This window comes from Dermacentor albipictus, chromosome 2 (assembly GCF_038994185.2).
Source record: "Dermacentor albipictus isolate Rhodes 1998 colony chromosome 2, USDA_Dalb.pri_finalv2, whole genome shotgun sequence".
Lineage (NCBI taxonomy): Eukaryota > Metazoa > Arthropoda > Arachnida > Ixodida > Ixodidae > Dermacentor > Dermacentor albipictus.
The window spans coordinates 90,915,189-90,929,886 of NC_091822.1; the positions used below are offsets into that span (position 1 = coordinate 90,915,189).

Consider the following 14,698-nt stretch of genomic DNA (forward strand, 5'->3'; position numbering starts at 1 on the left):
GTTTTGCTGCTTGCCTCTTTGCTTTTGCTGCTTTGCTTCTTTGCTGCCTGCTTCCTTGCCTTGTCGTTTTCTGCTATTGGCCGCGAGGCTGCGGTAATTTTGAGTGTTAAATTCTAGCGTAAATTAAAGCAGTTTTTGTTCCTTGCGCCTTTGGTCCTTTATCGTGCTGGTCGCGGCTCGCGGACCCCCTGAGCGAAGGCTCAGGGGCCTTCAACATCAAGCTTGGTGACTGCGGACCCTCGCTGTCAATATGTTGCCGTGAGGGCAAGCGGCAGTAGCAGCGAGCAAAATGACATTCGTGCTGTTCATCGGTTCAACGCAAAGCGAGCGCCAAGGTATATCCAAGGACAGATAGCACATGCCTAGAATCCAGAGCGCTTTCAAGATACCACGCAGCCGCCACGTGCGCAGTTGCAGCCGTGGAGAACCCCTCCCCGCTTTTTCTCCGCCCGGCGCCTGGCAACGTTGGGTGCCTCGCACGCGACAGAAGACGCCGCGCTTCCTCTTCGCGTTCGTCCCTTTCGCGCTTGGGAGATTCAGTCGCGATCGTCTGCTCCCCTCACACACTTCACAGCGAAGGTTACGCCGCGACGGTGTCATCGCCCTTGGACTTTATACTAAACATCACGACGACGCTGACGGTAGTGAAATTCCGGGGCGAGCCAACTCAATTTGCATGTTGGCCATCCTAAATTTAGGCGTGGCTCAACTTGAAGATTAGGGCTAGGTTTGTCCATTTGAAGTTTATAGGTGTCCAATTACAATTTCAGGGTAGTCTTACTTAAAATTAAGGATTCGCACAACTGAAACGTCGGGTTGGCCAACTTGACATTTGGGGGAGGGCCTACTTCAATTTGGGGGTGCGCCAACTTCAAATATGGTGTGGGCCAACTTGAGATTTTGGGGGTGACTCAATGTCCAACTGAACGCTGCTGAGCGTCGTTCGAGTTATGAATACCTTGTGGGCAAGAGAGTGCGTCAAGACGCTCGGCGCGTTTAGATTGGGCCTTACCGAGGCGCAGTCAGAACGCGAAGGTGGAGCCCTTTTCTGGGGCCCCATAAGTAGCAGCCACCGCCTCGGCACGGTCTACCAGCCATCGCTGGCCAGTCGCCGTCGTAGCGGTCAGTCACTCCTCCAGGAGGTGAGGGTGGGGTTCGGAATGGGAGGGAAGTTGGGAATGCCATGGCAAAGCCAGAGCACATGCAGTAGCGTGAGGCGGTTGCCACCGTGCGGGCATTAAGTTGGACTAGCGGAGGGGCAGAGGTAGGTGTAGGAAAGGGGTGTCGGGAGAGTATTCGTCCGTAGTGGTCGCCAACAGACTGCATCTCAGGAAGTGAGAGATGGATGAGGTGGTGTGGTTGAGTTAGGCGCGCCTGAGCAAGTTGGGATGCGTACAAGAAAGGTAGCGGTGGGGTGATGGCAGAACAATCCCCTAGCCTTTCGGTATGAGAGTTCTCGGGCCAGCCCATGAGCGCGCTCATTACCGGGGACAGCTGCGTACCCAGACGCCCAGACCAACCGAAAAGTATACGCAGTGGATGATAGGAAGGATTCGAGTATTGACGGGGTGGTCGGATGCAAAGTGTGAAAAATAAAACGCCGATAAGCTGCTAGGGAGTCTGTGACAGTAGATAGAAGGCAGAAGGAGGGAGTCAAGAGGTGGAAAGGATTGACTTAGCAAACGCTCGTTCTTCCTGAAGGGAGGCATTGGGAGAGCGACAGCGAAAGTGACGTCGCGTCGTGGCGCTGCACTCTCCCCTCACGCAACGCCTCACGCGTTACTGCGGCAGCTGGTGTTCCGTTTCGACCGCTGTGCTCCGTTGAGGCGCGCTTTTTCGAGACGTTCCGACTCAATTGATACAATTGCATTAAAGGGCTGGATGCGGCTACAAAACGTGGTAATTGGCTACTAAAGGCAAAGTACTAAAGCCAAAGTATAAAAGAACTACGCAAGAACAAAGTCACAGCCGAGTCAAACAAAGTTTAGGCATTAGTCGATAATTCCCAGAATTTCTGTAGCTTTTGTTCTCGCACATTACTCCTATGAGTTTGCTCCACAGACTTACGCGTTTTGCGCCATCATACCGCCCGTGAAATTGCGATGCACCGTACAGGTATTGTCATAGTTTTGCTTATTTCCTTACTCCAAGTCACTTTTCGGACACCTAGTGAAACCTCACGATGTTGTTCGGTGTGGAAGGTGCGCTGCTTCCTTCAGCGTAAACAAGCAACTGCGGATGTGGAAAACTTTAGCGATCATCTTTCCTAAATTATTTCACTCAGTGGTCATAATGCTGCTACAAGAAACGTTTAAATTGTACTTTTTTCTCGCATTTAAATTCTGTAGCTTTAACCATTGCACTACAAAAACATTCGTAATTTGTGAGCACACCGAGGTACAAGGTAAACAGAGAGGTTACACATCAAAAATACTGGTGGCGTTGTTGTGTTTCATGGAAAAAAACTCAGGCGTACAGCATGATTAATGAGCGCAGCAGCTCAACAATCCTTTGCCTGGAGATCCTGCCTTGTAAACAGAGTTTAGCGTGCATAATATTGATGGTGGCACGTAAGCGTTGATGATTGTTATTTCTTTTCATTCCGCTGTGCGCCCCAGTGTTGCCTCGTTGTTTTGCAGATCAGCGCTAAATGTCAACACAATACGACTCCTGGGGAGTTACCCTGTACCGTTGTTGCCCTGATGACAATGCGTTCGCTTTTGTGTTGTTCGCTTTGTTTGTTTGTCATAACTTTCAATCCGGCGATGTGTCGTTGGTCTGTCACGAGCCGTGTTTTTCCCATGTCGCAAGTGCTTTAAGCATGATATCTACGACTTAGAGCTGCCACCAGGAGCGACTTCTTCTCGAAATGGTAATGCGATGGCTGGACGTTCACAATTCCAGCGCCCATAAGTGAATTGAGCAGAGCTTCGATTTCCTCTTCCTTAATATATTTCCTGCGCAACCATTTATCGCGTTGTATTCAGCTGATAGACGCAGTGTAAAAGCTGGGTTACCAATCTAAGTATTTGTTTGGCGAACGTGTGCCAAGAAAAATACAGCAGAGTGATAGCGGCAAGCGCACTCGTCGATCATCGGAAATGTCACCAGCGGGTCATGCGCGCCGGCTTTTATACATGACTCATCGAAGGTTCCATTCTCATCGCAGTTGCTTGCATGTCTTATAAAAAGCACAATACTATTGGCCTTGCGCATGCACTCCTAATACACAAGGTTCGGTGAGAACATGGAACGCAATGGGAATCAAGGGTAACATTGGAGCAAGTTCCAAATCATGCAGATGCGTCATGCGCTGGGCGATAACTTTAGGTTGTTACTTTGTTCTCGAAATGCACTCCACCGAAAACGGATAAACAAGCACACGTAACGTTATTGTCAAACGCGTCATATAGTACAACGGTTAATGCTGTGCTAGATGCGCATTTTTGTGTGTTGTTCAAGGGCATGCAGTATGATTTTGTCCATGTAGTTATTTACTGCAATCATTCGCACATTTTCCTTACCATTGAGACATGAGCAAGACATTGGGCAGAGCGACAGAATCCTTGCCTATCACGATGTTATCCGCGAGTAAGGACAACGCTATGCAAATTGATCACAAGTTTATTGGACAAGCCCGGACCCTGCTCGGGCAAAGTTCGATCACAATGTGGTCAAATGAAATTGGTGGTTTCACGAATTAGAGGTCCGAAAGTTTCGTGGCTCAAAGCTAAAATGTCATTAGCAAAACACGCAAATGACATATTTCAAGAACACGGCACGATGTTCCGAAATTTTCATAGATCCCCTCGAAAGATTATTCGCCTGTTTCGCTAGCGTTTAGTTTACTGACTAGTTTCTCAGCCGAATGAAAAGTGGCAACTTGTGTTTGTCGAGATCGCTCAATAATCGGCTTTATTTTGCTTGACATTTAAAAATAATTACGTGGCAGTATGGCACTTCGTCAAACTCATGCTGACTATCCTGCAAACAATAAAGTTTTCCCATTGGAAATTTATAGGCATCGCTACTAAACGCAGAAAACACATTAATTAATGAATCACGCTCAAAGACATTATGTAATTACGTATTTATGGAATGACAACAAAAAATACCGTACCGTGTCGCCCGCACATCCTGCAGCCTATTGTCCTTGACGTTTTTTCCGACCTGCAGAAAAATCCTCGCACATTTGCACAAACAGAGAGGGATAGCAGTATTTTCAATAGTGCAACGCGCTATAAAACATACTTCGATTAACTCAAGTGCAAGCAGTTTCTAATTGATTTTTGGTTCAAAGAAGTGCTAAAAGCATAATTTATGGCTCTAATTACGAAAGTGTTCTAACACAGTAGCTGCAAGCGACCACCTGGCGTTAATAAAAGTACTAAATCTATCATCCCATGGTCTGGCTTTTACGACAGGCATTTGCCGTTTGCATACCTCCGTACTTATCAAAATACCTCTAGGGTCAGCATAATGAGATAGTGGTCACAGTAAAGAAGTGGTACGGGCGTTGAAGCACACAAACAAATTCACAAATTTACCCTCATGACTAGAAGGGTCAGACATTGACAACACCCCGAGTCGCTTCGAAGGCATGGCAAAGTCAAACTTATTTGCTCTTCTTTGTGCTGTCGAATTATGCGGGTATACAAATATCTGAATATCGCAATAATTCTACGGGGCCAACCACTGCGTTTTACCGATACTTACATACGGCGCGGAAACTTGGAGGACAACAAAAGCGTGAGCAGAAGGTAGGGCCGCTTCGAGGAGGGGTACGAAAAGTGATAGGCGTAACCTGAAGAGAAAGGAAACAGCGGTGTGTATGAGAAAGCAAAGGGGGGTAGCCGATGCGTAAGTTGACATTCAGAGCAAGTGTTCAATTTACGAAGTCAAGATACGATGCAGGGCAGGTAAAGGGGGGTCTATTAGACTTGCCTGCAGAATTCGGAAAAGGAAAGAATGCGCAGACTAGGCTGTCAGAGAACTAAGTGAGGCAAGCAAAAATTGGAAAATTCGCAAGCTTCGTAGGTTCTCAGTTGGCACAAGCCTGACCTAATCAGAGATATTTGGGAGGCCTTCGTCCTGCATTGTAATATTTATTGTCGTGTAGTAGGTCACTCTATGTTCACAAGATTTGACAGCCATCTCCTTCCAACAGTCATCCTTCATTTCGAATGTTTTCTACAAACACGCTAGATTATTTTCAGATATTCTACCAAAGGGTCATATTGCCGTTCGGCAACAGTCCCCATTGCTCCAAAGATTTGAATCCCCATCAGACCATGCACAATCCTCACTCTGTAATTTTTATGCCGCCTTCAAAATAGACACGAGACACTACTGTGCGGTACAATTATAAAGCAGCTCATCGTCATTAGCTACAACGTGTTTCTATAGTTTCTCGATGGTCCCCCATAGAGCATGAGTGCGTAATCTTCACATTACACACTCCATATGCCGGCAGGTGTTCCCGGGACCTAATAGTGCCTACTAGCAATGCGTCGCTATACTTTTCCTTTCAACGAGACAGTAAACAAGAGTCTGTGTAGCTGAGGTCATGCAGATATTTAAGGAAATAGATACGCCCGAAAGATAGAACGAGTTTTGTTGCCTATGTCACTGCCACCTTTCGAAATAGGTACTCATAGCGTCATTATTATGAAGCCACAATTTTGAGATTGTTGCAGTCTTCAAAGTACACAAGGTTATAAGTTCTAGGTGGAGCAGTACGTGCCCCTGGTAATGGCCTTCCGAAGAGCACGTTTATGTCACGTTGTTTCCATTAAACGAAGAAACAGGGAAAAAAATGTAAGGGTAAATAACTGTCTAGCTAAGAAATCAATTCGACTATCAACAGTCATAGTCGGCTCTCCGGCAGAACATTACGGTAAGTAGGCTCTCAAGAGGAACTGGATAATCTGACGATCATCCACATTCGGCAACAGACTTGCCTTTCGCGGTCGCTTGAAAGGAAGGCACAAGCAAAACATTAAAAAAAAGAAACAAAAAGAGTAGGACTTGAAAAACATTCACTCAGTGCGGTGAAAATGTTCAATGTGCCACAAAAGTAACAAGTAAATATTGCTTTAACAGTATCGACAGCGACAAAGAAAAGGGTGTTTAACAAAAAATCTGGGATGAGGAAGGCAGCTATGAAATTACATCTTACAGGAAAAAAACAGAAATTAATTACATTACAGTTACAATTACAGAAACACTTACGACTGCTTACGTGTGGGAACGCGAAAGCATTAGAGTACTTTTGAAATGCTTTTTTTTTTTCGCCCGTTCCTTGTTCGCGCAAGCTTCCGCTTGCGATGTAGCGGCACCTCGTTAAGGGCATATGCAAACGCGCTGGCATGGCCGCGGGGAGTTCATAACTCAAATGACCACACAGTGGCGCTCAAATGGACATTATTGCTTTTCGGTTTATATGCTCATGACGTGGCACCCCCTCCTACCTATTGGCTACGCCGTCACGTGCCGAATGACGCACGCACTAGGCCACACGTTTAGTCAGGCAGATGGATGCGACATAGCGTGGGCAATAACGCACGTCACCTCTAGACAACCTGTCTAGATACCGCTAGACACACAGAAGCGTGGAGCCACCGGGGCGTTCGGGATGCGTGCTTGTCTCGCACGTAGCAGCCCAGGCTTCGATTCCTACGCAGACCGAAATTTGCCTTATTTTTTTTCAATCGCATTAGCTTGCTTCGATTACAGGAACCTCCCTGAGAAATGTGACGGCAGACCGAGTATTTTGGTGCGGGTTTCTATTTGCCGCTGGTCATTTTTGGTACGACGATGCCAGCGAATACAACGCCTTAATTTGCATTTGATGCATTACAAAAATGAAAGCGACAGAAACTATCTCAAGAAATCCGCATACTCGGCCAGTTCTCAGTTCCGCTTTAACCGCACAGCGGACCAACTGGCTCGATCGTCTGCAAGCTAGAGCGATCAAACTTAAAATCTTAAGAAAGTCTACATTGAAACCACATCTCCCTGAAAACGAAGGTCGCTGTATGGAGGACAATAAAATTGCAGAGGCATTGCCACAGCTTTTGCGTGATGCAGGGTTACATGCTTTATTTTAATCTTGCTTGATCTCCCGTATTTCTCGCGGCAAATCCTCCCGAAAGGAAAAAATACAGAGAAGTGTAAGTACTATGATAAATGAAAACAATGAGCACTACCATTTGAATCCACATGAAGGGATATCATATTCAAAATGTTGTCTTGGAGAGGTAAATTTTTCGATGAAGAATACATGCAGCGCCTGAAAATATCACAAAAGCTATTGAGGATACTTTGATTTATGGCACGTCGAATTCTCGTGGCAGCATATAGTCGGACCTAGTTACCCTGCTGAAGGCCTTGAGCTTTAAATATAGAAGGGGAAAGTGGAAATATTAATAACCTCCTGTGTTTTACGTGCCAAAAATCGCATGTGGTTATGAGGCGCGCCGTAGTGGGAGACTCCAGATTATTTGTAACGCACTAATGTTGAATTCCAATGGCGGAGTCGGAGCAAGTTTTTCTGCTGGTTTCGGAGCAAGTTTGTTCCAATGACAGAGTGAGGGCGGGAGTAAGGTGTTCCAATGAGAGAGTCGGAGTGGATTCAGAGCGGTAGTCACTCCGTAAAGCAGAAAAAGATGCTCCGCCAAAATCGGCGGAGTGGACCGGAAGTATGCGTGCCGCATTTTCTTTACCACGTTTGACTGCTGGGAGGCGCCACCGGTCACGACTCGCGAGGAAGCAAAAGCTGCTGCACGCTTGGCGAGATATCCGTTCGGCACTTTTAAAAAAGCAACAGGTGAACGGCGCTGAAGAGACAAGTGACCGGTGCTGCAGTACTGGGAGCCAACAGCGGGAGGAAATGACAACACGCAAGGTATCCTGGGTAACTCGGCGATAGAAGTTCCGCTTCCGCCTTGCTTCGGCGGCGCAGGTTGTGTTCCACTCGCGGATTTGGAGGCGTTGCTCTACGCCAGAGTCGAGTGCTCGCTCGCGGAGTCCGTCGGCTGCTCCGACTCCGCCATTGGAATTCAACATAAGTTCCTTAACATGCACCAAATGCAGGCGGGGTACACGAGCAGTTCTGAAAAAAAAAACTCATTGGAATGGGTCCACCACACCCGAGACCGCACCCGTGACCTCAGCCGCGCATTGCCGTAGCCACTGAGCTACGACAGCGGGTAAAAAGGCAATGAGCCTGGATGCGATGAAGGTTATAACAAGAATGGATGTATTGACAGAATTAATACTCAGACGGTAGAGCGAAAGCGAACTACGTGTTTCATTATACACGTTCTCACGTCGGCCGCTAATTATTAAAACGAAAGCCTCAAGTGACTCGTTGCTAGGGCCCATACCAGAAAAAAAGTGCCGTCTAACGCAGTGATACGAAAAAAAAGTTTAAGCATTCAAAAAAACATAACACCATCTGTAATGACTCATGCCTGGAAAAAGCCGTGTCTAGCCCAGTGATGCAAAAATTATGATGCAAAAAGTACCATCATCAGGACGGGTTCATACCCCCATAAGCAAACAAAGATGCAATCGCTGAATATGAATGAAGAAATGCAAGAAAAAAACGAACAAAAGCCACGACGAAAGAAAGAAAGAACGAACACACAAGGAACTAAAGATAGAAAGAACAAAAGAAAGAACCTTCGGGTAGTGCATTAGGGGTTCGCATGTGCCGTTGAGCAGGTCGACCTCCAGTGCAATATGTTTTCGCCGCATTGCGGCTCCTTATGTCTTAAAAGAAGTGTGACCCCTTCGATGATATAGCTTAATGCATTACCACGCGTACTGCACGCTTAGGCCTTTACGTGTTACAGGAGTATAACACACTGCCAACCTTTTTCAAAATCTTGCCGGTGCGCATGGCGATAGTGGTGCTTTAGAGATCGCGGCCAGTTGAATAAGTCCTATAGAGTTTCCTTCTCGAGCTGAGCTGCTTCCGGGGCTTATAGTTTCATTACGGAGCGTCTGCGCGGCGGTAACTGTATAAGTGGTCCGAAAGCTTCCTATCTGTGCGCGTAATCTGAAGAGAAGTGCATTCCTCTTCGACAAAATGCTCTTGCAATGTTCAAAACACTCTGTGCAAAATAGTTAACTTAGAACATCAGAACTTAGATCATCGGGGTCTTTGTAATGCAAGCGGTAAAGGTATCATCCGTCCATATAATATATATTACGCTATTTAAATTAGCGGCATTCTCCACATATGAAATATGTTCGCGCAGTTTCTTCAAACCAGAAAACGCCAAGAATAAATATAGAAAAAGTTGTTTTATTTTGCATACTAAACCTTCCTCTGTGCAGCTTGGTTGACACACGTGGACGTCAAAAGTGGCTTGCCTCTCATTGTACACTTGTATAGAGCTATTTCCAAAGCAAATACTCCGTACTGATTCTCAACGGAGGTCATATATGCAAAATGAATGTGAAAATAGAAAGAGAAAACCCTTAAAGATCAATAAACATCACGCAACTCAGAAACGCGCATTATGCCATGTATTACAGCCTTCACGGGAAGACAATAAAAATATACATTTCTCTAAAGTTTGACCGTCAGTGGAAGCTTTTTTGTACTCCGTCCAGCTTTGTTCCGCCGAGGTCGGATTGACACCTACCATATAGCCACTTGTTTCTACGTTTAGAATCGCCGAATGAATCCGTTTCAGGATGCAGGAAAAATACTGTCGTTCCCTGGCATTACTCCTTTTGGTTATCAGAAGAGCAGGCGGCATATTGCCGCTTTCAAAATGAATATACGACTGGAGATATACTTAGATTCTAAAACATTACCAGACCTATTGTTCGTAGTTTGCGGCTAGCAGCTGGTTTAAAGTAATAGAACTGCACAAAGTATGTGCTAGAGTGCTACTACGCAGAATCTGCGGCTTTGAAGCCTGAAAGTTCTCACTTTTAAAACTAGAAAGAACGCTCTGACGTTTCAATGGAAAAAAAAAACAAGACCCTGGTTCACAACGATGACAGAGTATGAATACTCTTTCTCGCGGCAACGACGGAATTTTCCTTTCAGGAATGATTATAGCTGTCAGATATGCGGCGAAATGTGCGCGCAGAAGGACAGCTGCACTGCCGATAATGCGACACTAGCTCATTTCGCAGAACAGAAAATGCGTTGTTGCCTTTTCCGACAGCGAGAAAAGAGCAAAGTGTTCCAGAGGTTTCCTTTAAACGTGATTGTACGCGTTTTTAAGCCTTCAAGAGAACTCACCTATGGCTACACATTTCAGCTGACCAGCTCAGTTTTTTCTTTTTTTTTTACAGAAGTAACTTATAGAGCTACTTCTGTAACCGAGTAGAATTGCTAGCGCGTGCTGAAGTCGTGCTGAAGACGTGTACTGACGTCACGTGCGGTTTCTCGGAGCAATGGCAGCACAGCAACGGCGAAGCGCTGTTTGGGCGACACAAATCGCTGCTGGGGGGGAGGGGGGGGATTAAAAATATAATTCGTCGTCCTTCGTCGCGAACATGCGCAACGTTTCATGGAACGGCGATAGCCTACACGAGATACACTACTGAAGAAGAATGGTTGATCCTCGGAACGAAAAAGCACGCCTATGTTTCCGAAAATAAAGAACTAACGTGTCTTTCACTAATGCATACTAATATACCAGCTTCTGACGTACACGTTGCTGCTCTGTTTCCCGGAGTGAACGCTACTGATTGGGCGCCCAGTAGCACGGAGTATTAAGGCAAAAAGCCTTAAGTGGCTCATATGCACGATGGTGTTGAAATGAACACGTCGCCCGGTCCCATAGTACAAACATTTGGAGGACGCTTAACATTCGCCTTTACGAGTGGAATGCGATAGCATTTAAAGATCCCTGATTGCTTCTCCCGCTTCCCGGCAACTGCAGCTTATGTAACCGTAGTGCTCACCGGGAAACGCTATCAGCGAACGCTGTGCACAAAGGGGAGCTTTCTGGTAGGAAAGCTGGTTCTTGCGTGGGCCGCGGATGCGCGGAGCCGAGCGCCGTCAGGAGGTGTCGCAAGAAACACGGCGCGCCTTTCTGTGAAATGTAGAAACGCTGGATACGGGGTTTTTGTTTTAGTTTTCGAGTAACCCAATTATGTTTTCTCGTATTTTTAAATTACAGTCTGATGCAACCACGTCTGCAGGTTGTGTGTGAGTCGTACTTTATGATTATTCTCACACATTCTACTTTGAGAACTTCAATTATTTGCGTAACGTCCCTGCGCTACACCGGTGGCCTGCGTGGTTGGGTATGGCTGGTTAGGAATGATTTTTCGCGTAAAGGCGGTCAACGCTGGACGCGGGACACTGGAAGTTTTGCGACACTGGCCCCTTAACGCTATTGTGTTAAAACACTCCATCTGATGCACCCCTAAGCAAGCAAAAAAAAAAAAAGATGCAATGGCTGATCCCTCTCGTAACTGAGAAGCTACTAGCAACCATCAAAGTGAAGTGTACAGTACATACAATCATTGGAATCACGCATACAGCGTACAGAAATGCGGCGTCTAATCGAGTGGTACAAGAATGCCACGATCCCTCGCAATGGCTAATACTCCCGTGAGCAAGCAAAATATGCAATGACTCGTACCCCCGTAAGGATGACGCTACAAGCGCTGAGCAAGGGGAAGCGAACAGTGAATGCAGTCTTTGGAATCACCCATAACAGCACACAGAACAGCATACGTTTCCATCCCCTGCTTAGAGGATGCAACGTAAAGTCGAAGAGAAACGGCATTGCCGCGAATATGACCCCGCTATACGGCGCGCGTGAAGCCGCAGGGAAGCGTCGAAAACGAGCCGAAGAAGCCGAACTGCGGAAGTAGCAACGTGACGATGCGGGAGAGCGCATTACCAAGTGGGCAGCAGGCTTTCGCCTTAGCCTGTTATAGCCTAGTGTGTGGTTATAGGAGTGTAACATGCTGCCAAATGTTTTTCGTACACAACGCATTTTTCTTTTCTTTTAATTTGAAAGCATTATGTGCCCCATAACGGGAAAATCCGTCGTTGTCGTCGGTAGCATGACCGAAACATGGTACCGAAAATGGCCGATGGTGCGACGAATAAGAACACGTGAAAAATGCTCGGATGGACGTCAGATATGTCGCGCAGGTTTCTGCAACCAAAGTAAATTAATGGAATTGAAGGGAAAATTTTATTCATCTCGGTCTGGGTGTATCGGTCTGGGTTTATCCATTTCGGTCTGGGTCTCGCCCCAGGTGTGGCGAGACTAGCACGCTTCCCCGACGCCACGGCGCCTCCACGCTTATAGTTGACTGAAGCTGTTCCCTGTACGTGCGTCATTGCGTACGTCACGTCCCTGCCTCGCACGTGTCGCTTACTCTTCGGAGTTCATAGCTATTGTGTCTACTGCGACGCACTTCTCAACGCTAAATTATGAGCGCATAAAATGAGGTGCGCCTAGCGCGGGCGTCATCGCACACGTCACGTCGCTGTCTCCCGCGCTTGATCTTGGGATTTTGTCGGTGCTCTGTCTTCTGGAATGCACTCCGAAGCGTTTACCTCTGCGGCATCCTCGGAACATGGTCGCCCACGGAAGCACGCCGCACAAAAAGGAATGCCGTGCAAGTTTACAACGTGCACGATGACACACGAATCAATAACTAAGCGAAAAAATTTTCCCAGAACGACTACAATGCTTTCGCATTCCAACACGTGAGCAGTCTTAAGTGCCGTGGCCGAGGAGGAGGAGGAGGAGGAAGTAACTTTATTGAGTCCTGAGTGACCCCTCCCCATCCTCTCTTGGTTTAGTGGTCGGCAGGGGTCGCGGGCCGCACCCACGTTGGGACGGGAAGCCCGTGAGCCTCCGTCCTTTCGTGGGCCCTCTGGACGGCTCGGAGCTGGACCTAGTGGTCGTCGCTTCGCAGGGTGTCCACCCAGTCTTCTTCTTTACTGAACATGGTGCCGCTTAACGCGAGGCATTGCCAGAGCATGTGCGCTATAGTGAGCTGTCATGACCGAGATTTTGTTTTCATTCTGTTCTTTATCATGCACACAGTGCAAAAACAAATCCACTAGTATTGTTTGGACAAATAGCCACAAAGCTAGTGTCTCGTTCAATTCAGATGATGGTACCAGGTTAAACAGGCAAAACAGCAATTCTTGACAAAATTATATATGGTAAGAAAGAATATGCATGAAAGGAACACAATAGCAACGCTTGATACTTCTTTGTGGCCAAACAGGTATGCCTTAAATGAAACTGCAAGATCTCTTCTGATATTTAAATCATTCGGGATTCCCTTCCAGACTTGGGCACCATTCAATTAGATCAGTCTTCGACCATAAGTGTTATGACGTGGTTAGATGTTAAAATTGTGGTGTGTTGCAGCTCTCGTAGTTGTGGTGGTTAGTATGAAGACGTCGAAGACAAGGGGGTCAATAGACACTACAATACTACGTAATATCGCTGCAGTTGTTTGTATGTGCACAGGGTTTAAGAGTAGCAATCTCAGCGATTTGCATGAAAGCTGTGTTGAGTCAGTGAGCTTGGCGAACGTAATAGTCCTAATTGCTAAATTTCGCTTGTGAACAACTGCATCTAGATAAGTGATATAAGCGCTACTCCAAGATTTTATGCAGTAGCTAAGCAGGCTGTGTACAATAGCAAAAAAAAAGAATGTGCCGGATATAGAAACCGAAGCAGTCACGAGCCTGTCACAATAGGTGACAAGCATAAGCAAGTTTTTGAACGTGTACTGAGTGGTTGTCTTTTTTTTTTTCATTTGCTCTCTGTTTCAAAGCTGAATGTGAGTGTAAAGACGACTGCGTGAAACGCAGGAATGCCTCACACGCGATATACTGCGCACGTGTTTAAGGTGTTCAGTTCATGTTGCCTGCCGCACAAGCGCTAGCTCCTAATTCTGACGCGAAACGTTGATCTGCAAAAACCTTGACCAAAAAGCAGTGCAGTTTTATCTTCTATCTCGAATGAACAAGCTCACTGCGGCACATTGGTGCTTTTATTTCAGAAGTGCCGATTTCACTAACTTATGTCCTACACCGCAGCAGAGTGCTCACGAATGTAGAAGCTCTGCACAATGTCAGATGCGTTCGTAGATGCTCATTTTCATTTAGCCTTGCAGGCACCTAAGCAGACGAAGCAGCTGTTTTTAATGGCGTCACGGGTGACAGACAGAAAAGGAGTGCATCGCTTACTACCACCAGAGTCCTTCCATGTTTTTCTGGTCACGAAACTCCGCCGTCACGCTATGGGAGAGGTTCATATGCTGCCCAAAGGTGCCGCGACGCGGCGCCACTGTGCCACAGAGGGCATCGTTAGCGTACCAAAACGCGTGCTCAGCGCTAGGCGAGCTGAGTGAATGGGTGCGTTCTGTGCATGTGCTGCGCTATTTTTGGAGTGCTGGGATCTTTAGCTGAAGTGGCGGGGTGGGACAACGATGCCGAACACGTGTTGCAAGTAACAGCTGAAGAAGTAGAATGGTGGTATCTCTAACAAGCCATTTTAAAAAATTGCTGTATTTGTGATGTGGCTACTTGTGTTCGTTCGAGAGTTGTTTAGCCATGTATTATGAAATGCATATGCTTTACACTTTCTTGTTTATAGAAACAAACGATGATGCATTCCGTATTTATTGCCATTCGTTTGCTGGTGTTTGTTTCCTGCCCCCCCAATGCATATCTATC

General features: G+C 46.6%; 1 protein-coding gene across 1 annotated transcript in view; it reads right to left on the bottom strand.

The window, feature by feature from the left end:
* Positions 1-14,698, bottom strand: part of LOC135902770 (monocarboxylate transporter 12-like) — a 70,223-nt gene that overhangs the window by 41,530 nt on the left and 13,995 nt on the right. The window contains exons 2-3 of the mRNA XM_070532981.1: positions 4,717-4,804; positions 4,121-4,170 (exon numbers count right to left, since the gene is read on the bottom strand). The gene's annotated coding sequence lies outside the window, so the exon portion shown is untranslated. The remainder of the gene's footprint in view (positions 1-4,120; positions 4,171-4,716; positions 4,805-14,698) is intronic.